Raw genomic sequence first — 21,659 nt, forward strand, 5'->3', positions numbered from 1 at the left:
GGGGTGAAGAGGGGCCTTAAAAAGGTCTCTAATTCCCATCAAGTTTGTTTAAAAAATTCACTGCAAGGTAGTTTTCAAATTTATCACTTGAGAAAACTCAAATTTACTAGCCATATGAAAGACAGACCCATCTACTTTACATCACTGTCCCAAAGGAAAACACCACAACCACACAGCAACAGTAATGCTTAAGATTAAGAAATGTTTGCTTTTGACCATTTTTAAAGTGAAATATGTAAGAAGCTGGATAGACATGTACCCTAAATTCTCCCTGCCTCGGATGTACATACCACGGGAACACAGTAATAGAACTAATAAGGCTTAGCTGACAGAGGTTCAAGTGTCCGGCCAGCGCAAGGCACACATTCGGCGCCCACACTAGTTCGTTCTTTAGGAACAAAATCCATCTTCATGGATTTTTTCTTCTAACCTCCAAGACTGGTAACTAAGAGATACTTTGACACAAATCTACTGTCTTTTAAAGGTTCTCTGGCTGACAGTAAAGAGAAGTGAGGTGTAATTTTCCACAATTTCAAGAAAGTCTCCCCTCCGATCTCAAGTTTACAAAAGATAAAGCATATTTTAAATTCTTCAATTGTATTAAAATATAAAAACCTAAGTTTCTTTTTTTTTTCATGCTGGCAATAATTTGTTTTTTTTAAAAAAAATCACAAAATGGCTGTTATGAAACATAAAAGATAAACAGCTTTCTCAATTATGGTTCCAAATGCACATATCAGAAATGAAAAATCAGCTCCAAAGTCAAATATTCCAGGAGACAAATGCAGCTCCATTACACACTCATAAGCCCACAGCGACACATCACACCCAAAACTAAGGTTGGGGGTGGGGGGGGCCTTACAAATACAGGGCCTTTAATACGCTTTGCTGAATAACTGATTGCAAACTGATTAACAGGAATATAGAAAAAACCATTCTAAGGTTTGAATCAGTTTCACATTTGACTCAAAGCTAACACAACTCTTTGAAAAAGCAAGTAAGAGGATGGATGTAACAAGCCAGTAGTCTGTAAAAAGTAAACTAAGTATGATGAAAAGGTCTGCGTAACCTCTATAAACTACATCTGCCACCGCGAGACCTAATCTGCTATCCACTGCTCCAACGTGGCCATCCTGCCCAGTTCTAGCGGGTCTGGTCTTCCCAGAGAATTCTTTCTGGGAGCTCCAACACCCACAGGCTATCATGAAGCCTGGTATGTTACCTCAAACAAAGATGGCAAGCCTAACGATCAGGTTGAGTTTTTCTGGCACTGCAATAACAAAACTGGGACAAACAACAGGAAACAAATAGGTTTTTCTCCATTGTTTGGTCCCTTGGCCCTGTCAAAAGGAGTAATTCCCAGATCTGATTTGGGGACACATCAGAATTTTTTTTCAAAAATGCCCCTAAAATTAAAGTCAAGTTAATTTTATCAATATATAGCTCTACAATCTGCTGAGATGAAAGAACTCATGAACTTAAACAACCCGTGAGAGACGGTAGGCTGGCGGCCTGCAGCTGAGCTGCTCTGAGTCACAGCTGTGCACGGTCCTGGGCTGGTCACCACCCTTACTAGGTTTCCCACAGGGGGCACGACTGGCACTCTGGGTGCAGGTGTTCCTTCCGCAAGACTATCTCAAGTGCATCCCTGAGCCCACCTACTAAACACAGCTGTCCCCAGTCACCGGGGGAATCTACAAGTGCCCCCTACCATTTCCACCTGCTCTGAGAAGGGAGGTTGCTACCCAGACTAAGGACCACAGCAGGGCACTGCCTTCATCAGCAGCAGGTTAAAGAGTTCCACGTTTATAAAGCCTGTTAAGATTATTTTCAATTTTATGGATCTTTAATGAAATACAGCATAAACTTGTATCAAAGTTTAAAATTAAGCATTTACGTAGATGACAGGACCATTTATATACATATTTTGGTCCACTTATCCAGGGGCTTTAAAAGAAATCAGATTTGGGGTGCCTGGGTGGCTCAGTTGGTTAAACCACTGCCTTCGGCTCAGGTCATGATTCCAGAGTCCTGGGATCAAGCCCCGCATCGGGCTCCCTGCTCATGCGGGAAGCCTGCTTTTCCCTCTGCCTGCCACTCCCCCTGCTTGTGCTCTCTCTCTCTTGCTATCTCTCTCTCTGTGTCAAATAAATAAATAAAATCTTTAAAAAATATATTAAAAAAATAAATCAGATTTTAGCAATTAAGGAAACCTATCTAAATCCCAACTCTTTTCTGAGACAGAGAGAGGGCGTGTGCAAGAGCTCAGGTGAGCAAACAGGGTGGGGAGGGGCAGAGGGAGAGGGAAAGGATCTTAAGCAGGCTCCATGCCCAGAGCAAAGACCTGAGCTGAAATGAAGAGTCGGACACTTAACCAACTAAGCTGCTCAGGCGCCCCCCCGCCCCTTTAATTATCTTTGTCTTGAGTTTTCATGGAAAGCAACTGTTTTGATGGAAGCTGACACTCGTATCTGCAACAGGGCCACAGAAATAAAGTGGGCTTGTACGGTCCAGCACGATAAATGTGAGGATGGTCCTACCAAGAAACCAGAGGTCCACAGGCTTAAAACCTACCCCCCCACACCCCAACCGGGTGCAAAGGCTGGGAGAAAGAATGCATGTTTTGCAATTTTTATTGCCTTGGTAATTACCCCCAGATCACACTTCTCATCAAAGGCAACTATTTGCTGAAGGCAACAGGATCCCATAGTAACATGTGCTACAGGTGTGTATACAGAATATGCAGTTAGTTACTGAAAATCGAACCCCAAAGGCAGTGTTTCTCTTAGGCCTGACAAAACGCTGAAAACCTTTTAAACATTCTGCTTTGTTTGGGGAGGATGATGGTGATTAAAGTTTAGTTTTGCTCATGTATGTCCACCACACCCACACACCCCACTGCGGCTGACAGTGCAGATGGTACTTTAATTCAGGTCTCCTCCACATGCTACCCCAACTGAAGCTAAAAGACAAAGCCACACTGAAAGTCCTGAAATGTTAGAACATAGAAGGAACCAGACCTAACTGTACCCCACTATGTGTAATGGGAATTCATAAATAAGTTAGATAATGGAGTTAACAACAGGTTTTTAAACTCCACAGATTAAAAATAATGAGGTCGTCCTCCTGCTATATACTATGTCAGAATTTTAGAATACGAGAACTTGTTAGACCCAAGTCACAACACGTTAATGAAGATGCCTGAACCCATGCAGGGAAATGAGGTTCTAATGAGTATAATGCCTATTTTCCAAATTGGCCATATTTAGCAGAAAAATCTTTCTTCTTTTGTCCCAGTGAACTAGCTTAGTAGAGGAGTTGTGTTTTCATTTCAGTAAGACAGAATATCAGTATATGCTGCTGGTTTGTATCTTCAGCAAGAGAGGGAACACAAGCAGGGGGAGAGGGAGAAGCAGGCTTCCCGCTGAGTAGGGAGCCCGATGTGGGGCTCGATCCCAGGACCCCGGGATCATGACCCAAGCCGAAGGCAGACGCCTAACGACTGAGCCACCCAGGTGCCCGAGAGAAAGGTTTTAAAAACAAACATCGGAATGAACTTAAGTTTTATTTCTAAAACAAGAACAAAAGTTGCCAGTAAAAATTCTTACATCTAAGCAAAATGCCATGCATGTTTTTTTTTCCCACAACCATGACTACTGAACAGTATACTGAACGGGTACATGCACCACACCTCTAGAGAATGCATAGGTTATTTGATACGGGAATTTAATACATAAACCTATCTTTGCCTTAGTTAATGAAGTTAATGAAAACCTAACTCTAATGCTGTCTCTGTCCTCCCTCTGCTTAATAATCTACTCTTTAAAAAATTCTCTTTGCTGTTCTTATGGGTTAGCTCAGCTCAAGACTGTAACACTACAAGCCAATGAACCATAATAGCTTCATTTCACTGTTCCCAGCCTGCCCCAGTTAGTGGGCACTGGCATACCTTTGGGGCTCACTCACTCTACAAGGACCAAATACCTACTGGGTGCCCCAGGCACCAGGGGGGCCCTGCGACAAAGGGAGTCACAACAAACAGAGATGGGCATCGAATAGCTTCTATTCATCATAGTTGTTTCCAAATGGGCCCCAGAGCAGCCTTTCAAATACCCGAGTTTCTGGGCCTTAGCCCAAGAATCTAAAGCCATGCAAGTGAGGACCAGCTGAATTGAGGGATCACTGAACCAGAGGCAAGAGAACACAGCCAGGGCTGGGTTTGAGAGCTCATGCTACAGCCTGAGGACTTCCCCCCCCACTGGGCCTCACCCCCCTCAACTGCAAACCAAAGGTTTGGACTAGAAGTCCCGAGGCCCTTCTGCCACTGAAATGCTAGGTCTAGAGTCCAACAGCACAAGGCGAGGTGTGGGGTTGCAATTAAAGCTGGAGCCATGAGAACAGGCAGGTCGATGACTCCTCTTAGGGAAGGTGTGGATGGACCGCGAAGACTCATGAGAAAAACAGCTTAACTGTGGTACTATTAGAAGCTGGCCAGGAGATGTCTTCATGGGCAAAAGACAAGCTCACGCCTGTCTTCGCATTTCCAGGAGGGAAAACGCAATTCTGGCTGAACACAGAGTAGTACAGGTTTTACTGCTCCAATGCAACAGACATCTCTCTTTCCAATAAGAGAAGGTAAAGGTGTTAAACCACAATCTGTTTTTTAAGTAAACTCAGTAACAATTTATACTTTTAAAACAAAAATAAATCCTCTGTTCCCTTTGCTTACTCCCCCAAACAACTGAGCAATCATGAGCACAGGCCTGACGGCAGGTAGGCGGCCATGACCCACCTCCCTAGGCATCCCAGCCAGCCCCTGCCCAGTGGTCCGTTATCTTGCAGAAAGCCACTTCCCCTCATTTGTAGAATGAAGTACTGTAACTGGAAACGTTTTATCTCTAAGGGATCTCCCAAATGTAACATTCTAGGACTTAAAAATTATCTGAATGGCTTCTGACACCATCCAAGTCAGTGGCTGTGTTCTCTGGAACATCATCTGACCTTCACAGGGAGAGGGACAAAGAGGTGATAAAAAGGGGTATTTTGAGGTCACACAAGTTAAGGTTGGTTCTGTTTCCTTTTTCTTTAACAGAAAGACTTTTGAGTGTTTTTGCTCTGTTAATGTCTTTGTTACAAAATCCCAGGATGCCGTCCTAGTCAGGATTCCCTGGGACCATTCTAGCCATAGAAGTTTCTTCCACGGGGTATCCCAAAGGACCAGTAGAGAAAACATGGTTTCTGAAATCTTCACAGTTTTGTTTTTTTTTTTTAAGATTTTATTTATTTGACAGAGAGACAGAGAGAGGGAACACAAGCAGAGGGAGAAGCAGGCTTCCTGCTGAGCAGGGAGCCCGTTGCGGGGCTCGATCCCAGGACCCTGGGATCATGACCTGAGCCGAAGGCAGATGCTTAACGACTGAGCCACCCAGATGCCCCTTCCCAGTTTAATTTTATCAAAATAGTATCTAAAATGCCTTCTAAGAGTCTCAGAGATATGAAAAAGAGCTGACAATGAAATACTGTGTTTTACTTCTAACCCATGTGTGACTACTGAGTTTTGGGCTGCCAAATTACCTCCCAGTTCTTTCCTTTGTTTTGGTAAATAAATCTAGTCATGTAATTTTTCCTTTGGGAAGTGCCCATTTCCTTCTGAGATACTTTAAAGAAACTTGGTTTAAGATTACCTCTCTAATCACAAGTTTTACAGAATTAACTCATACCGTACTAAAGACCAAGACAAGAAGGAAACATTCAAAAGACCAATTCCTCCACAAACTTTATAGGAAAGGCAAGTGGGTATGTCTCCTCAGACAAGGCAATCAGCGCTCTCTCTCTCTTTTTTTTTTGTAGCCAGAACGCTGCAGCGGGTAAGAAAGTTGACAGTGATTTCCCTAGTACTTAAGAAGTAGGAAAGCCATTTAAGATAGAAAGGGAAATACAAATGATTGCCTTTGAATGTCTGAATTTCAGGCAGTGGATTCATTGATAACAGATTAGTCCCAATACTATCAACACCTGCATTTACTCAAAAATTAGTCTGAGTAGAACCATCCAAGCACCACCAAGATTACATTGAGAGCTTGATCTTTCATAATCACTTAAAAATGTCAAGGCTGTTTTCCAACATTCCAGCTCTCTTCCAAAGGTGCCACTTCAGCAACTTCCAACAGCTTTCAAATATTTGGATAAGACCTTTCAAATACTTAGAAATGCTCTGATAGGAAGTAGAGTAAACGTTCTCCCACAAATGGGGGAAGTAGGGGAGTGGGACAAGGAAAAATTCGCACAACAGATAATGTTATAACAGTTTTCTGAGATGCTATTTTGGTTTACATAACTGAATAATTATAGAGACTACTGTATTTTGATTTTCATGTTGAGTCATTATGTGCTCTTTTTTAATAACAGCTTTGGTGAACTATAACTTACACATAATTCACCGATTTAAAACGTGCAATTCAGTGGTTTTCAGCACAGTTATGCAACCAGCACCACTATCTAATTTTAGAATATTTCATTCCCCTAAAAGAAACCTGGTGCCCATTAGCAGTCACTCCTCCCAATACTCCTCTCCTCCCCAGCCCCGAGGACCACTAATCTACTTTTTGTCTCCATAGATTTCCCTGTTCTCAACACTTCTTATAAACATGTGGCCTTTGACTGCCTTCTATCACTTAGCATGTTTTCAAGATTCATCCATGTTATAGCCTGTACAGTGCTTTGTTCCTTTTTTATTGCCAAATGATAGTCCACTGTATGGATATTATCACTTTTATCCATCCATTCATCAGCTGATGGACATGTGGGTTGAGTATCTTAGTAACTAGGTCCATGTTGCTTTAGTGATTATAGAATGTGAAACACCTGGAAAACAATGTCATTGAACTAGACTATCAATCTGATATTCAAATTGATAATAAAAATTCTTTAGGAGGAAACAAAGATGAAAGAAAAATGATTTAAAAGATTTTATTTTTGGGGCACCTGGGTGGCTCAGTTGGTTAAGCGACTGCCTTCGGCTCAGGTCATGATCCTGGAGTCCCGGGATCGAGTCCCGCATCAGGCTCCCTGCTCGGCAGGGAGTCTGCTTCTCCCTCTGACCCTCCCCCCTCTCATGTGCTCTCTCTCATTCTCTCTCTCTCAAATAAATAAATAAAATCTTTATTAAAAAAAATTTTTTTTTAATAAAGATTTTATTTTTAAGTAATCGCTACACCCAATGTGAGGCTTGAACCCACAACTAAGATCAAGAGTCCCATGCTCCACTGACTGAGCAAGCCAGGCAACTCAAAAATGGATTTTTTTTTTTTTTAAGATTTTATTTATTTAACACAGAGAGAGACACAGCGAGAGAGGGAACACAAGCAGGGGGAGCGGGAGAAGGAGAAGCAGGCTTCCCGCTGAGCAGGGAGCCAGATGCGGGACTAGATCCCAGGACGCCAGGATCACGACTTGAGCTAAAGGCAGACGCTTAACAACTGAGCCACCCAGGCGTCCCTCAAAAATAAATTCAATTTAAGTTTACTGTTTTTAGTTGTAAATGAAAATATTCTGCTTTCAGGAAGAAGGTCCCAGTTGCCAAACAAACTAATGTGAACACAGGAGAAAACAGACTCCTAGTTCCCACGCTTATACTCTCCCAAAGCCAGCAGTATTTCCAGCCATCATGAATTCTAGTTCACTCCTTCACTTCACAAATGAGGGAAGAGCACCGAGAGCTGTCCCACCAAGGAACAGAGGTGAGAACCCAGGCTCTTGTTCAGGGTTCTCCCAAGTAAATCATATTCTTTCCCTAATTTTTAAGCAGGGGATGAGTCTTCTGTTCCACATTTAACTTCGATGGTGCTGAGCATGTTATAGCTAGTCAGCACTCAATTCAAGTACACACACACACACATACACCATATATATAACATATACGTATATATATTTGTTAAAATGAATACTACCTTTATATTTTGGACTTGCTTAGATTAATATAAACGCCTCCAGAGCCCTGTCCATTGCTGCACAAAGAAACGTGGCAATATCAGACATGTTTTATGAAGTCTGGTGTCCCTTAGTAATGGTTTAGGAAAACAAGCCAGCCGCACCTTATAAACTATTCCCCCTGGGCCCTCAGTGCTCCTCTGAGGCAGTGGTTCTCAAACCTGAACATGCAAAAGAATCACCTAAAGAGCTTGTTGACAGTTTTCTGGGCCCCAGGCCCAGAGAGTCTGACTCAGTAAGTTAGGATGGAACCCATAGGTCTACAGCTCTACCAAGCTCACAGGTGAGGCCACCCCGGGATAGCCACCGCTCTTCATCAGGGAAAGAGATTACTTTCCTGAACATTCAAAAAGCCACAACACCTTTTGGCAAAATTAATGCATTTACTGTTACTGTTTATAATCCATTATGTGAAAATATCTTTACTAGATTTTTCACTAGGACTAGAGTACAGTTACAGACTTAGGCTTGCATATCCCATATGCTCCATATCCCAACAGATGGACCCCTGGTTTGGTAGTCTCTCTGGATCCTGATCTTATCTTCAAGATAAAAATCAAGTCATTATAAACAAGACTCCAACTTAATAAGTCATAACATCAGCTATGACATGCAGTGGTCATTTTTCACAATGACTGGCTAACAAATAACCAACTTCTGTAAAGACATTACCATGAACTTAGCAAACCTTAATCAGCTTAGTGCAGAAATGCGGACACGTATATTCAGCCAAGGACAGCACAGCTCGAAAACCACAAAGGCAAGTGGATTTTATTTTTTAGTTCTCCCTCCTATCACCAGCTCTTTTTAGGGGGTCAAAGTAAAGGCTACTATTGAAAATAAACTTTGTTAAAAAAAAAGAAAAGAAAAGAAACTTTGTTTCTACCTATGATGTAAAATGTTTGTCCTAAATGGGCATTGCTGCTCCCAGTAACAATGTTTTATATAAACAACAAAATTATACAGAAGTAGTTGCCATTGAAAATCCATTGACCGTATTTTACATTGTTATAGTTTCTAATAAGCATATAATTTAGAGGATCCCAACTTTTATTCAAGAAAGACAGTCCAGAAACCACCCTGTTGTTGTACACCATCCTTTAAGAATGGAGGCCCAAAGGAAAACCAACATGTTGCTATAGGGAGGTATTTACCAACACAACAAAAGACTGCTGTACAGAGAGAAGACAAGTAAAATACAAATGAGGTCCTTAAAATACGATTTTGCATACACTGGAGTCAGGGCCACAGGGACCGGATACTGCATTGGCATGAGCACCAATACCCCGGGTCCCCAGTCAGAGCAGGGGAGGCAGGGGTCCCTACTTGAACGTTCCCCACCTGCGGGAGCCACGTGTCACCACATGCCCAGAGCAGGCTGGGCTCACAGTTTAAAATTCCAGAGATGTATGTTTAAGTGCTAGCTCTTAACACCAGACTTCTTGAGTTTACTGACCTTTAGAGAAGGTGGAAGTAACAGTATGAATACATCTCACTACTAAGATACTGGCAAGTTTGTAAATCAAAGGAGACTGACAATACTGCTATTCTCTTCTTTCAAGCTCCTCTATCTAACAGGTAAACTATACCCAATCACATCATTTTATATGCTGTTCTTCAAGAATAAAGAAACTGAGAGTGGCGGTGAACAAACTGGCTTGATTGTCAGGCACAGGAAAATTTTCAGAGGCCAAAGAAAACTGGTCACCTAGCTTTGCAAATGTAAAAGTGTGGAATTAATTAGAACAAAAATGGTCAGGTAGTTCAGTAAAAATTCTGTGTATCACCATTTTGTCTGTAGCACCACAAACCATTGAAGACAGATGGGTAGAAGAGATATAAAGCTCATGCTGTGATAAAGTTTTCAAACAGTTATACAAAACTAGGACAACGTACTAGCCTTTTATTGCCTAGTAATAGGAATAATAAAATCATCAAATGTTAGGGCTGATAAGAGTCCACTTGTGACAACTCTGATAACCACTATATAGCACTTCTACAGAGGTCAAAGTGCTGACCCACAGTTCTCAGTAACTCCTATAACCTTCCTAGGGGTCATGGATGGGTGCTCCCACTATTCCTGGGAGTAAGTACTGAAAGTCACAGAGGACTGGGTGATCTTGGGGGTGGCTGTTCTCTGGTCTCCTGGTGCCCATCACGCAGCTCCAGATACTCTGTTCCTGGTGGTGATGGTCACTTCCCCAGGAGGACAATTCAAACTTGGCTACATGTGGGCTGATGCTAACAGTTAATGGAACAATGAGAATGTCCTATAGGGAGTATCTATCAAGAAACCAAATGAACCTGCCACAATCTAGTGCCTCAGGCTGGGTCATTATCCTTCTGGATTAAAGCAATCCAGTGCCCCCTCTCCTATTCCTCCTAGATGGGGGTATAAAAAAAAGCAGTCACTGGTCAGCATTTGCCCAGGTGAAAAGTAAGGTCATAACCAGAGAGTTCAATGACAAATGAGCCAGTTCAACTCCATTATAAACCAAGTCGAGCTTCTCAGTTCAGCTTAAGCACAGTCCTTAGTTTTAGGAAACCTGAGTTTAAATTTTAACATGGAAATATGAGGGTGGGTATGCCAGGCCACTGCCTCCTACTCCAAGAGCGCTGTGACAACATCGGGTGGGCACCTACCTCATGTTAACAATGAATTCAGTATCACTTTAAGGAATTTTGAAGGTAACTTAATTATAAAAGTCAGCACTACATACCCCTCACCTCCTTTCTTAAATTCTCAATGTGCAGCAGACAATACAGGGCAGGGCATTGGGGCGCCTGGGTGGCTCAGAAGTTAAGCTTCTGCCTTTGGCTCAAGTCAGGCTCCCTGCTCAGTGGGGAGTCTGCTTCTCCCTCTCCCTCTGCCCCTCACCCCTGCTCATGTGCTCCAGGGCATGTGGGCGCACTCGCAGCCCTCCTGGTCTCTCAAATAAATAAAATCTTTAAAAAATAAAATAGGGCAGGGCATTAACATGGAAGCTGGGTCTTGGGATTTCCAAAGAACTTTCATGTTTCAGGTATCTACATGTTACACTTTATATCATTTTTTAAAGATTTTATTTGACAGAGAGACAGACACAGCAAGAGGGAACACAAGCAGGGGGAGAGGGAGAAGCGGGGAGCCCAATGCGGGGCTCCATCCCAGCACCCTGGGATCATGACCTGAGCTGAAGGCAGATGCTTAACGACTGAGCCACCCAGGTGCCTCTATTTTGTATCATTTTTGTTATATAAATGTACATGTTGTTGACAACTAAAGTAGTGACAAGGTCCAACTATTTTGTAGGCTGATTCTAATTGGGTACTGCTTGGTGAGGGGAAAAGTTATCCTGGTCTAACCACTTTTTTTTTTTTTTTAAAGATTTTTTAATTTATTTAACAGAGAGAGAAAGAGCGCACAGGCAGGGGGAGCGGGAAGGAGCAGCAGGCTTCCTGGGGAGCAGGCTGGGACCACGCCCAGAGCTGGAGCCAGAGGAGGCAGGCGCCTAACCGACTGAGCCACCCAGGCGCCCCTAACCACTTTCTTTTTTATTTTTTTTTAAAGATTTTATTTATTGAGGGCGCTCCTTGGGAGCCTGCTTCTCCCTCTGCCTCTCTCTCTCTCTGTCTCTCATGAATAAATAAATAAAATCTTTATTTTAAAAAAATTTTATTTATTTGACAGAGAGCGAGAGAGGGAACACAAGCAGGGGGAGCGGGAGAGGGATAAGCAGGCTTCCTGCTGAGCAGGGAGCCCAATGTGGGGCTCGCTCCCAGGACCCCGGGACCATGACCTGAGCCGAAGGCAGACGCTTAACAACTGAGCCACCCAGGTGCCCCTTAACCACTTTCTTTTAAAGACCGAGGAAACAGGCCCAGAAAGGTGTATGCAACTGCAACTTCTAATAATCAGCTACTAAAAATATTTGTTTCTATTTATATGGCTCTTAAATGTTATTCTTAAAGTTGTGTCTTTCAATGTAAGTCAGTGGTTTTAAATTCTGAATTGAAGTTTGTTCCAAATTCCAGGGTGAAAATTATGTAGAAGTATGGATATATAAGGAAGAGCCCAGATCAACTAATATCCATCACATAATTTCAGGAGCATGTAACGAAACCCCAAGTCTTTCTAAATGGCTCCTTCCACCTCTGAAAGTTAAGCCACTTCCTGCTCCCAGACCCACTTCCTGTCAGGCAGGACTGCGGACAAAAAGCGGACAAACCAGTCCTGTTTGTAGTCATTACAACCAGAGAAAATCAAAACCCCAGAGCTAGAAAGGAACTTTTTCTGAGCAGCCCCATTAAAAAGAAGGTCAGTTCCCTCTACTTGAAAACTGGGCTGGGAACATTTCGTGCTGAGCCCTCGCCACTATTCAACGGGCTCAGGCACGCCTTCTGGAAAGAGGGAACTGAGGCAGGAAGAAACAGCTTTGCAGACCTCTGACAGATGGAAGGGCCATCACTCTCACCCAGTTCCATCTATCTGTGCTGAGAGGCATACTGGGGGGCATCCTATCAGCTGAGGGTATTTAAATCATATTCCTCATACCTACTAGCTGTGCATTTTATAAAGAACCTTTTTTGTAAGTAGGAACCAACTTTACACTAGGAATGACATACACTCCATGTGTAGATTTAATATGGGCACGAACTGGCTACCAAGCTTTGACACCTGACCTAGGAGAGGGGAAGAAACGATCAAAGAATGTCACACTCCACAAAAGAAACCATTTCTTTCCAGAAACATAGATGTGGTCTACACCCTTTTCTCCCCAACTCCAAGGTCACTTTCTCTTTAGCTAATAGTCTTGTGAAGTCTTGATTCTGTAACATGTGATTTCAGTTTTGCTAGATGTGTCATACATACTTCACCAATTTAGTTCACTGAAAAGGGAGGTTAATTATACCCACAAACTTAGGATCCCATAAAAGACAAAAGGGACAGGGCCAAGATGGCTATCACCTGCTGCAACGATTTTTAATTCTAGGCTCATAAAATACAGGAAATTAAAGGCCTATAGATTAGACTTCACTACCCACCTGGAATGTACGGTTTTCTTTGTAAAGTTAGAAGTCTCTGAAGGGTTTTTCCTTTCTAAGCTGGTGGGGGGGAAAGCCTATCAAAGAATGGAAATGTCCAAGCACTAAGACAAATCGTACCTTAAATCTTGTGCCATTTCTTTGATAAATCTTTGTCCCTGGCTAAGATCACACGTGCAGTAGGGGTACCTGAGCCAGCGCAACTCGACCTCGGGGTTCTGTGTTCGAGCTCCACGTTGGGTGTAGAGATTTAAAAATAAAAAATCTTAAGGAAAAAAACATCACATGTGTAGTAATATTTTGTGTTACTTAACATTTCTCCTGTAATGATGGCTTTTGCCATCTTGGAAAATAGAGAGCAAGGCCCCAACCGCTTAAAAAAAAAAAAATCCAGACTAAATCAGTAAGCTTACAAAATTCACTTACAGAAGCAAACGTCAATAAAAGTTACTTTAAACCACCCAGGTTTCTGAAATTATACTAAGTTAAAAAAACAAACTCTCCTCAATTTATACTTGATTGAGATCCAGGATGTCAGGTCCAGGACGGATTGCAACTAGGCACATAATTAGTGGGAATGAGGGCGGGGGTGGGGAGGGGAGAGACGACTTGGCAGCCCCCCCACCCCCCAGCTCAGGTCTGCAGTGCTTGCGTTCCCCCCGCCACGGAAGGCAAGCCAGCCTCCAAAGGGCTGCACAAAAAACCCTGCCCCGGAATGCCCCACATTTTGTTATGCTCACTTCCAATTTTCAGCTCCACAAAAGCTGCCCGTGAGGCGATGACCTATTTCCAGTCAGAGCACAGGGGCACGCACAACCCCCCCGCAAGATCCTGGGAATACAGAGTAACAGAACTAGCTGGGACAAACAGTCCTGTGTGGTTTCCAATCAACTGCAATTGTGACTAGAGGTCCCCTTGAATAAAATATGTATGTGGGAGGCGCGACAGTCCAATCTGGGGTTAAACCAGGCACTCACCTGATCACACCACCAAAGCTCTCCCACGAAACCAAGTGTACTCAGGGATCCTGGATCGTGGAGAGCGGTCAGCAGCAATCGGGAGGGTTCTCAGGCTCCCGCAGGGACTCCACACCCCAGGGCAGACCTTCCCTTCCCACTTGCCCTCCCACCACACTCAAGTGTTTGGCCATTGGAAAAATGACAGCATCTTTCCCTTTCACCCCTATAATGTGCTTTTAAAAAACAAACTTTACTTCGTAAAATTTGGAACATTCACAAAAGTAGAGAGGACACCGCCCACCCCTCCTGTACTTTCACCCAGTCGGACACCATTAACTTCCTAACATTTATATATATGTGTGTGTGTAGCTGGCGTATTTTAGGCTGCCATAGGATCACTTCAACTGCAAAAACTTCAGTATGTAGCCCTAAAGAACTGAGTACCTACGTGTGTGTTATACACCCACCGTATCACTATCATTTTAATATTTTAAAATTCAGTCAATATTCAATCATCCCCCATTGTCTCAAAAAAATCTTTTTACAGTTTTTACAATTGTTCAAATTGTGTCATGCCCTCTGCAGCCTTGTCATCACACTGTATTTCCAAACTGCCCTGTTTGGCCAGTTTCTTAACAAACATCAAGTTTTCCCCACCCTATCTCCCCATCTAAGTCCCACTTGAGAGTCTCACCGAAATAGCAATGTATTTATGTAAGCAGGTACTTGGAACAACAAGAAGCAATATCCGTAACTATTTAACCAAGGCAATGAAACACCTCAACAAAAATACTATAATATACATAATGCACTTTCATAAATAAGAAGTGGTTCCAATATAGTATTTATGTTCTAAGCTTTTACCAAGTGATTTGTGGTTCAATTTTCTCTTTAAAAACGTAATGAATATGGCCAGATCTTTTTTTTTTTTTTTTTAAGATTTTATTTATTTATTTGACAGAGACACAGCGAGAAAGGGAACACAAGCAGGGGGAGAGGGAGAAGCAGGCTTCCCGCCGAGCAGGGAGCCCGACGCAGGCCTCCATCCCAGGACCCTGCGATCATGACCCGAGCCGAAGCTTAACGACTGAGCCACCCAGGCGCCCAGCCAGATCTCCTTCTAAGATGTATTTTACAAGAAATCTATACATGTAGTAATGGTGCAATAGCCAAAATATTATTCAAAAAAATTAATTTCCTTGAGCCTCAATGCCTGAGAAATGATAGAAGAATCTACATGGGTATGGCAAACGATGACTTGCTTATCATCAAACCTATTTGAAAACAAGTTCTTAGAGAAATATCTTGGCTCACTGTCCAGTACAAGAGTGATTTACCAAACAACAACAAAACAGACAAAAGCAAACCACTCTCTGCCCAGTGGTTTTAACTCTTCACCCAACAAAGAGTGAGAGAATAAAAAGTACCTCTACTTCTTGGCAAAGCCTGGATGAAAACGAACAGCAGTGCTATTACTCCCGGACTTTATGTTAGGGATCTGTTCACCAGTGTACTCCTAGGAGCTAAGAACCTGGCACACAGTAGGTACTCTATTTGTTAATGAACAAATGAGTGTTAGAGAGGGATGGGGGTCATGTTCCATGCGGTAGCAAAAGGACAAAAAGCAAGGTAAATTCTACTGCATTATTAGGCTATGTCAGAAAAAAGAATGCCCATCATGAGACAAAAGCTTTTAATCAGATTAGAATTTAGTAGTGACAAGTAGAGTCCCTCTTCATGTACTCTGTCCTCTGTGGTGACAGAGAAGAGTCAGTGCTAGGCACAGGGCCAGGAGCTTCCGGTGCTGGGCTGTCCTGCCTGGCCTCAGCAGAACCTCTGTGGTAGATCCCCTGGACAGTGTTTCACAGCTGAGGGGGCAGGCACAGGGAGGTTGAGAAGCTCGCCCCAGAATACCCTTTAAGAGGCAGGCATGTTTACGTACCAATAAAGCAAGAACTGAAAGTTTGTTCTTGAAGCTGGTAATGGTGTTTTTCTTTTTTTTTTTTAACCACGGTGCATCTCGCTCTGTGGCCAGGAAAGAACAAAATGAAACAAAAAAACCTCACAAAAACAAACCTAAGTATCTAACATTGTTATAGGTAGAACTAAGTTCTACGAAGTAAAATAAAGCAGGGTAAAGGGTGGACAGTGAACGGGGTTCTATTTTAGATGGAGTGGTCTAAATTAGGGATTAAATTATAAAACCATCTACAGTCAGAAATTCATATACAGACTATAGGTCAAAAATTAATTTCAAATTGTCAGTGATAAAAAACTCATCTATATAACCTCCTTTCAACTCAAATATCTGATACAAATTGCTTTCTTTTACCATGCGCCAGAAATCTGTCATCATACAATGGCTTAGCAAGCGAGACACAAGATACTACCACTTTCTCTACAGAACAAAGACCTGCCCGAGCACCAGCCTTGCTTAAAATACTGCCGCAACACCAGCCGTGCGCCTGCTCTAGGTCATGGCAGCTTTCCCGGTACCTGTTCAGGCTCACGGCCTGTGCTGCACCTAATGTTAGCTAACAGATTATTTGCTCTTTGATTAGAAATTTTTAAAAATTGGAACAGTTGATGTGGATCTGGCTTGGAAATATTATTAGCTTAGTCATAAAATATATATAAGGATAACCTATTTAACAATAATTATTTTAGGGGCGCCTGGGTGGCTCAGTCGGTTAAGCAGCTGCCTTTGGCTCAGGTCACGATTCCAGGGTCCTGGGATCGAGCCCCACATCCAGCTCCCTGCTCAGAGGAGAGCCTGCTTCTCCCTCTGCCTGCCGCTCTGCTTACTTGTGCTCTCCCTCTCTCTCTCTGTCAAATAAATAAAATCTTTAAAAAAACAAAACAAAAAAAACAGTAATTATTTTATACTAAAGCAGGGGTTGGCAAAAATTTTCTGTGAAGGGCCAGATAAATATTTTAGGCTTTGGGGGCCATTTTGGTGTCTGTTGCATATTATTGTTCGTTTTAAACAACCCCTTAAAAATGTAGAAACCATTCCTAGCTGGCAGCGCCTACAAAAACCGGTCACAGCCAGATTTGGCCATGGCCTATACCATCGCAAAGTAAAAACAATTACTTCCAATAATATCTGATGACAATTTTTTGATATAGACAGTCTAAAACTGACTTTCAGGCAAAAATAGAAAAAACAGGAGGTGCAAAGTGTCTTCAAAGTTAACAGAAAGGTATGCAAAATCTGCTACACTTACTATTACATTTTGATCCTCAGGTGGTATCTATTCCTTCCTGCTATCTATTAATAAAAGTTGGGTCAAGGTCAGGAAATTTTCATTTTGCTTTTAAGGTTTTATCAAATGCATTACATTAAAAAGATTATTATGTTAATGCAGCCTTCCATGTTCTTTGAACCAGATTACCATTTATCTGTTAGGTACTAAGAGTCTAGAGAATCAACTCTGACTCACAATCCAAGGAAAATAGAACCGACCACTGAATGCTGTTGCCTTAAATACCCTTCTGCTCTTGTGCACTGGTGAGCTCCTATGCACCCCTCAACACCTACTGAAGCATCTCACTGGCTGCGACGTCTTCCCTAGCTCCCCAGAGCACACTTAAGTCTTCTTCCCTGTGTACCTCTATTAGCATACTTACTATACTGCATTGTAATTCTTTGCTTACATATCTGACTCTGGTATTAGACGGAGAATCCCTTGATGGCAGCAATCTACCTTATTTTTATAGTTCCAGCACCTGGAATGTAATGGCATAAAACAGGGCTCCAACTAATAAGGAAAGAACCCCTATGACCTCCCAGGGAATTCTGACAACTAGACTACACAGAGGATGAGAAAGAGAGAGAGGTAACAGTGGTGTGCCCTTTCACTAAATAACCCGAACATTTCACATTGCTGCTTTTCTTAGAAAGGCCTAGTGACAAACTTTGCCTGGTTAATAGCAACTTGGAAACTAAAACCCTTAGTTTTAGCTACATGTCACACCGAAATGTTTGTAAAGCAAGTTTCCAGGAAAAAGATGTACACAAGACATACACAAAGCAGATAGCATCTGGAGATAAATTATTTGGATTTCATAGACACACAAATAATGAAAGTCTGTTTATTTTATGTAGAATTCTTTTCACTTAAAAACTTTACTCCCGGGCGCCTGGGTGGCTCAGTTGGTTAAGCGACTGCCTTCAGCTCAGGTCATGATCCTGGAGTCCCGGGATCGAGTCCCGCATCGGGCTCCCTGCTCAGCAGGGAGTCTGCTTCTCCCTCTGACCCTCCCCCCTCTCATGTGCTCTCTCTCATTCTCTCTCAAATAAATAAATAAAATCTTTAAAAAAAAAAAAAACAACTTTACTCCCATTTTACAAATGACAAAATTGAGATTCTTAGAAGCTAGATGACTTGCCAAAGTACAGGTTAAATACTAAATTATGAAACTATTCTTTACACGGCTTTGCATTTTTATTTGGGAAAATTATATACATTAACTATATATTAAGCATTTTTAGTCAAAAGTTCTCAACCACATTATAGCAGATTTTTTCCCCTAAACAAAACAAAACAAAACAACACAACTAAGGGGGCACCTGGATGGCTCAGTCAGAAGAGCGCATGACTCCTGATCTCAGGGTCCTGAGTTCGAGCCCCAGGAGTAGAGGTTACTAAATAAACTACTTATCGAAGTCCGGAATAAGAGCTTTATTCTTGGGGCACCGGGGTGGCTCAGCTGGTTAAGTGTCTGCCTTCAGCTCAGGTCATGGTCCCCCCACCCCGGCTCAGTGGGGGGTCTGCTTCTCCCTCTCCCTTTCCTCCTGCTCATGCTTTTCTCTCTCAACCAAATAAAATCTTTAAAAAAAAAATTCTTTATGTCACAGGCATGAATGGTAAATCTCTTCAGTAGTGGCAACCACACGTTTAGTACTTAAATTAAAAACTGGAGGTGGGGCACCTGGGTGGCTCTTGGTTCTGGCTCAAATTGTAATCTCAGGGTTGTGAGACAGCCCCCGTTTGGGCTCCACTCTGGGCATGGAGCCTACTTTAAAAAAACAAAACGAAAAAAAACAACAACAAAAAGCAAAACAAAAAAACTAACTGGCGTAGCTGGGGGCTCCCAAGTGTAGTTACCACTGAAATCAAATAAAATATAAAGGAATAACTCAAAATGCATTCACTGATTTTGAAAGCAGACTGATTTTTACTGCTTCAGATTAGAGGTGAAATGTCTGAATACTCTAAGAAAGCAGGCATATATTCAGTCATCCTAAGAATCTTCAAACTGTCAAAGATACCCGGAAGTTTAAGTAAAAAAAGAAAAATAATTACAATTCAGTAAGAATAGTAATATTGTTTTCCTTTCCCAAATTGTAAGTATTCATAAATTAAAATTTTTGTTACAAATCACATTACTACTTAGGACAGTAACTAACAAGAGAGGCCAGTGTGGAAGGCCAGGAGAGAAACAGAGGAACCAGGAATGGGATCTCTTTCTTCCCTGCTATTTAATGGAAAATGGCCGCCTCTTCTTCCCCTTTAAAAACAAAGAGCCAAAATTTGAGAGAGCCCACTGGTCACTGCCAAATTAAGCTCTGCAACTGGACTCCTGCAGAGAGAAGTTCAAATCAGAGAGATTCAATTAGACATCTTAGCTCCTTGTCTTCCTGGAGTTTGATACCCATCCAGCTATCTTCTTTATCCCCACCTCAGCCACATTCCAAATGCCAATGATAGCATTTAAGCTGGAACTTTAAGAAGGCGACTGTATATCCACTCCCAAGCCTGCAGGAACATTCGCCTGAATGGATGCTCTGGAATCAACACTGGGTTTTGCTGCCCCCTAAACACACCATGGGCTCTGGTCTCTGCTCACACACAACCACCAGTATCAACCCCATCAGGAGGGCCTCACTGCATTGTTGGGGTTCTGAGGGAAAGAATATATAAATTGCTCCTTTCTTTTTTATTTTTTAAAGATTTTATTTATTTATTTGACAGAAAGACACAACGAGAGAGGAAACACAAGCAGGGGGAGTGGGACAGGGAGAAGCAGGCTTCCTGCTGAGCAGGGAGCCTGATGCGGGGCTCGATCCCAGGACCCTGAGATCATGACCTGAGCTGAAAGCAGATGCTTAACGACTGAGCCACGCAGGCGCCCCAAACTGCTCCTTTCTTATGAAATCAGCAGTTCCCAAAGTCTGGGGGCACTTAAGAACCAACTGGGGAGCTTACTGAAAGCACAGGTGCCCAGTCTTACCTGGCCCTGGAGATGGGGATTCAGGAGTACTGTCTCCAGATAATTACGTATGCCAATGTTTGAGAACACAGTACTAAATTAATCCTAACTTTTAACTTTTAACACACTCAGAAGAAACGTAAGAAGCTGTTGGATTACTTTTCGTTTATGTGGATTTAAAAAATACTGTAGTTTAAGAAGAATACTGGTATTTATATATATTTTAGGAGGTAGCAGTTATAAATAATGAAAGAAGGCAAGGACCCCTTTCATCCATGACAGTCACAAACTTGTCAGTACAAACCAAACTCTCAACCCTCCCTCCCACACCTGGTCCTTTTCCAGGTTCCTTATCTCAGTGAATGGCACTACCATCCATCCAGTTATGCAAGCGAGGAGCCAGAAGTCAGCCTTACATTGCCCTCTGCCCCCACACACCCAATCCATCACCAAGTCCTATCAAAGAGCTCCCCAAAACATCTACTTCTCTCCATTTGCATCACACTGCCTTGGTCCATGCTATTACCACCTATCACCTAGGCTATTCCAATAGTCTAGGCCTGCGCCTCCTCCCTCCTACTGATTCTCATGTTGCAGCTGCAGTGACCATTCAAAAGCCAAATCTGATCAGGTCACTTCCTTCCAATCAAAACCCTTCAGTGCTTCCCCCTGAGCTAAGTCCTGAAAATGCCCTCTTAGGGCCTACTTGGCTCTGCACAGCTGGCCTCTGATTTTTCTCTCTAGCCATACTCATCCTTATCAGGAACCCTGAACTCATCCTACCCTCTTCCACCACAGGACCTTTGCACAAGTTATTCCCTGTGGCTGGTATGCTCCTTGCCTCCCTCCTTCACCTAGGGAAGGTCTCTTCATTCCTTGCGTTGCTCTGAGCAGTCATCGCTTCCTGGGGGTGCCTTTCTGTCCTTCCTGATTAACACTCCCCCCAGCAACCACCACCCCACACATACCATTATATACACTCAAGTTATTCTAGGATTACTGTCTGTCCCCCTCACCAGACTGTAAATCCATGATGACAGGGAGTATTTCTGTGTCTGCTCATCTTGGTAGCCTCAACATCTAGCAGAGTAACACACAGATGCCCACTGAACTAATGGATGAATGTACAAATAGACTCATTGTGCCTTACATAGAGAATGTGATGATGACAAATGACTAATCCTAGCCAGCACTTCTCACCACCACATGGGAAAATCTTAGCTATCTAATTCACCATCTGCCCATGGTAAAGGAGGAGGGATACACAGAAAACACATCCCATGAGTCCTCCTCAATTGATTGGGGGGGGGGGGTTGGAAAATGTATCAGTATATTCAGTAAATCCTGTGCCTGTTAAAATATTTAATGGACATTGTCTCATGTAACATTATGAATTAGGTACTGCCAACAGCCCCATTTTATTGACAAGAAACCTGTAACAAGAAGCTAAGAAACAAGGACTTATTCCAC

The 21,659-nt window shown here is 42.6% G+C and overlaps 1 protein-coding gene across 1 annotated transcript in view; it reads right to left on the reverse strand.

The window, feature by feature from the left end:
• Positions 1–21,659, reverse strand: part of EZR (ezrin) — a 52,527-nt gene that overhangs the window by 26,685 nt on the left and 4,183 nt on the right. The gene's annotated exons all lie outside the window — the stretch shown is intronic.

The sequence above is a fragment of the Mirounga angustirostris genome, unplaced genomic scaffold, assembly GCF_029215605.1.
Source record: "Mirounga angustirostris isolate CCGP_5_RB_7025 unplaced genomic scaffold, mMirAng1.0.hap1 SCAF_8, whole genome shotgun sequence".
Lineage (NCBI taxonomy): Eukaryota > Metazoa > Chordata > Mammalia > Carnivora > Phocidae > Mirounga > Mirounga angustirostris.